Source organism: Salvelinus alpinus, chromosome 29, assembly GCF_045679555.1.
Source record: "Salvelinus alpinus chromosome 29, SLU_Salpinus.1, whole genome shotgun sequence".
Taxonomy (NCBI): domain Eukaryota; kingdom Metazoa; phylum Chordata; class Actinopteri; order Salmoniformes; family Salmonidae; genus Salvelinus; species Salvelinus alpinus.
This window is the reverse complement of record NC_092114.1, coordinates 18,767,120-18,772,119: the sequence shown is the minus strand read 5'-3', so window position 1 is coordinate 18,772,119 and position 5,000 is coordinate 18,767,120.

Sequence of the window (5,000 nt, the reverse complement as noted above, 5' to 3'; positions counted from 1 at the left end):
GCTACCGTTCAAAAGTCTGGTGTCACTTAGAAATGTCATTTTTTCAAAAGAAAAAAAATGTGTCCATTAAAATAACATCAAATTGATCAGAAATACAGTGTAGACATTGTTCATGTTGTAAATGACTATTGTTGCTGGAAACGGCAGATTTTTTATGGAATATCTACATAGGCGTACAGAGGCCCATTATCAGCAACCATCACTCCTGTGTTCCAATGGCACGTTGTGTTAGCTAATCCAAGTTTATCATTTTAAAAGGCTAATTGATCATTAGAAAACCCTTTTGCAATTATGTTAGCACAGCTGGAAACTGTTGTTCTGATTGAATAAGCAATAAAAGTGGTCTTCTTTAGACTAGTTGAGTTTCTGGAGCATCAGCATTTTTTAGTTCAATTACTGGCTCCAAATGGCCAGAAACAAAGAACTTTCTTCTGAAACTCATTAGTCCATTCTTGTTCTGAGAAATGAAGACTATTCCTTGCGAGAAATTGCCAAGAAACTGAAGATCTCGTACAACGCTGTGTACTACACCCTTCACATAACAGTGCGAACTGGCCCGAACCAGAATAGAAAGAGGAGTGGGAGGCCCCGGTGCACAACTGAGCAAGAGGACAAGTACATTACAGTGTCTAGTTTGAGAAACAGATGCCTCACAAGTCCTCAACTGGCAGCTTCATTAAATAGTACCCGCAAAACACCAGTCTCAACGTCAACAGTGAAGAGGTGACTCTGGGATACTTCCCTTCGAGGCAGAGTTGCAAAGATAAAGCCATATCTCAGACTGGCCAATAAAAATAAAAGATTAAGATGGGCAAAAAAACACAGACACTGGACAGAGGAAGATTGGGGAAAAAAGTGTTATGGACAGACTAATCTAAGTTTGAGGAGTTCAGATCACAAAGATGAACATTCGTGAGACGCAGAAAAAATGAAAAGATGCTGGAGGAGTGCTTGACGCCATCTGTCAAACATGGTGGAGGCAATGTGAGGGTCTGGGGGTGCTTGGTGGTGGTAAAGTGGGAGATTTGTACAGTGTAAAAGGGATCTTGAAGAAGGAAGGCTATCACTCCCCTTTGCAACGCTATGCCATACCTTGTGGAAGGCGCTTAATTGGAGCCAATTTCCTACAACAACAGGACAACGACCCAAAGCACAGCTCCAAACTATGCAATAACTATTTAGGGAAGAAGCAGTCAGCTGGTATTCTGTCTATAATGGAGTGGCCAGCACAGTCACCGGATCTCAACCCTATTGAGCTGTTATAGGAGCAGCTTGACCATATGGTACATAAGAAGCGCCCATCAAGCCAATCCAACTTGTGGGAGGTGCTTCAGGAATCATGGGGTGAAACCTTTTCAAATTACCTCAACAAATTGACAACTAGAATGCCAAAGGTCTTCAAGTCTGTAATTGCTGCAAATGGAAGATTCTTTGACGAAAGCAAAGTTTGAAGGACATAATTATTATTTCAATTAAAAACCATTATTTATAACCTTGTCAACGTCTTGACTATATTTCCTATTCATTTTTCAACTCATTTCATGTATGTTTTCATGGAAAACAAGGACATTTCTAAGTGTTCCCAAACTTTGGAACAGTAGTGTAGAAACACTGAATTTTCAGCGTTTCTTTTTAAATAAAGTTGATTAATTATGAAATTATAACAAATATTAATAACGTTCCATCCATGAGGCATCTAGAGGGCGATTTGGTCCTTTGACTGCAGGAAAGGGGTACCTTCAAAACTTTTACTTTGGAGAACCTACTAAATTTGACATTTGGAGAAATGTGGAAAAATGTCAGAGTCTGAAATCAAATTGGTAAATCCATGAGATCTTGTTGGCTTACAATGCCAGGATTGTGGGTGTGATTCCCGGGGTCAGCCAAACTTACAATGTATGCATGCATGACTGTAAGTCGCTTTGGATAAAAGTCTCATAATTGTGTATATTAATATATGATATTATTAAAGGCCAGGCATTGGCTCTGGAAGCTAACATCAAGTCTCAAGTTCACTCATCACGTAGGCATTGAACTTTAGTATCACCAAAGATGGTGGATAAATGAAGATGTCGCATTTAGGCCGTTTACCATTGAAAAAGTTGTCACGGTTCCCCGTCTACTTAAGGGGTGTCTCTCCCAGAGACACCAATGCGATAGCAGCTGGGTATGGTCTGCTTAGTTCATTGACTGTATATGAACCAGAAATAAGGTGCCAATGAAATCTCTCGCTTTCTCTATTGTTTCTGGTATCACCACACCACTTCCCATCCTGAGTCCCTCCTGAGTCCCACTGACAGATATCATCCTCTTGTCAGATCTGATATCCACTACTCAGGTCTGGAGTGTGTCAGTCTCTCAGACCCTGGTGAGTGTGGCGTGCTAACCAGCGCGGCGCCAACAGAAGCAAATAAATAATCTGTGGTTTTATTTCACATTTATTCCAGGTGTAATGAAGACGCGACGGCCTCTGGGCCCATAACCAATGGCGACAGGGTGACACTGATGAATGGTTGAAGGTGCATACGTTACAGTCTAAGGGAGAGGGAGAAGACTGTCAGGCTTCAAGGCTTCAACGGCGATCTGTGTGTGGATAGCGTGATGATGTGATGATGCGTGTGTGTTACATTTGGAAAGGGTTTGAGTCTGCAGGCCTCACAGGAGACTACAGGGCGTGTGTGTTTGTGTGTGTGTGTGTGTGTGTGTGTGCGTGTGTGTGTGTGCGTCTATCTACATTGTATATATTTGTATAATTTAGACTACAGTTAAGACAATAGAACAGCAGTCTATTAGCAGCTGCTTTTTATGGTTGATCTGAATCTGTTGTGACACCACAATGAAATCACTCTGCTGCCTTTGTATCTTCCTAATTTCCGTATCATCATCATCCTCATCTTGCTAGGGGCTGATAAGAGCTAGATTAGTGACGGAAGAGATAACAGACACCCACACTTTACAATTACAACTAAATTGGTGGATTGAGGAGTTGTGTGTAACTTGCTTCAGTATTGATGTCCAGTTTTAATGACATTCTATAGTGATATATTAACCACAATCTTTACTCACAGTCAAGGACAGACTTAGCCATTCAATCTCTCATACTATCACCCTCCAGTCAACCTGTCAATCAATGAATCCATTCATCCACTATGGGACTGCGACAAGGCATGGCACAGCACTTTGTGAAGAGTAACAACAAAGACAGAAATATGATCCAGCAATGTAGTGGACAGGTCAATATTCAGATAGAGACTCTACTGAAGGAGAATTGCTAAAGAGGAGCTCAGTGTTTAGGATTTTGAGTTTGGATTTGGAATCATGTCACACTTCAATCAAAACCTAAATCTAGATTATTACCGACCTGATTTGTTTGTGTTTGTGTGTGAGTGTGTGTGTGTGTGTGTGTGTGTGTGTATGTGTGTGTATGTGTGTGCGTGTGTGTGCGTGTGTGTGTGTGTGTGTGTGTGTGTGTGTGTGAGTGTGTGTGTGTGTGTGTGTGTGTGTGTGTGTGTGTATGTGTGTGTGTGTGTGTGTGTGTGTACTGTTCAGTCTCCTTCTCTGTCCAATTACAGCTATTTGTCCACATAAGGGGAACAGGATGACATGTCAATAATATTTGCTAAAGATTACACCGCTATAGATTACACGGCTATAGATTACACTGCTATAGAATACACTACTATAGATTATACTGCTATAGATAACACACCACTATAGATTATACTGCTATAGATAACACACCGCTATAGATTACACTGCTATAGATTACACTGCTATAGATAACACACCACTATAGATTACACCACTATAGATTACACTGCTATAGATTACACTGCTATAGAATACACTACTATAGATTATACTGCTATAGATTACACTGCTATAGAATACACTACTATAGATTACACGGCTATAGATAACACACCACTATAGATTACACCACTATAGATTACACTGCTATAGATTACACTGCTATAGAATACACTACTATAGATTATACTGCTATAGATAACACACCACTATAGATTATACTGCTATAGATAACACACCGCTATAGATTACACTGCTATAGATTACACTGCTATAGATAACACACCACTATAGATTACACCGCTATAGATTACACTGCTATAGATTACACTGCTATAGATTACACTGCTATAGATTATACTGCTATAGATAACACACCACTATAGATTAAACCGCTATAGATTATACTGCTATAGATTACACTGCTATAGATTACACGGCTATAGATAACACACCACTATAGATTATACTGCTATAGATAACACACCACTATAGATTATACTGCTATAGATAACACACCGCTATAGATTACACTGCTATAGATAGCACACCACTATAGATTATACTGCTATAGATAACACACCGCTATAGATTACACTGCTATAGATAACACACCACTATAGATTATACTGCTATAGATTACACTGCTATAGATTACACCGCTATAGATTACACTGCTATAGATTACACACCACTATAGATTATACTGCTATAGATAACACACCGCTATAGATTATACTGCTATAGATAACACACCGCTATAGATTACACGGCTATAGATAACACACCACTATAGATTATACTGCTATAGATAACACACCACTATAGATTATACTGCTATAGATAACACACCACTATAGATTATACTGCTATAGATAACACACTGCTATAGATAACACACTGTTATAGATAACACACTGCTATAGATAACACACTGCTATAGATAACACACTGCTATAGATAACACACTGCTATAGATGACACACTGCTATAGATAACACACTGCTATAGATAACACACTGCTATAGATGACACACTGCTGTAGATAACACATTTCTATAGATAACACACTGCTGTAGATAACACACTGTTATAGATAACACACTTCTATAGATAACACACTGCTGTGGATAACACACTTCTATAGATAACACACTGCTGTAGATAACACACTGCTATAGATAACACTG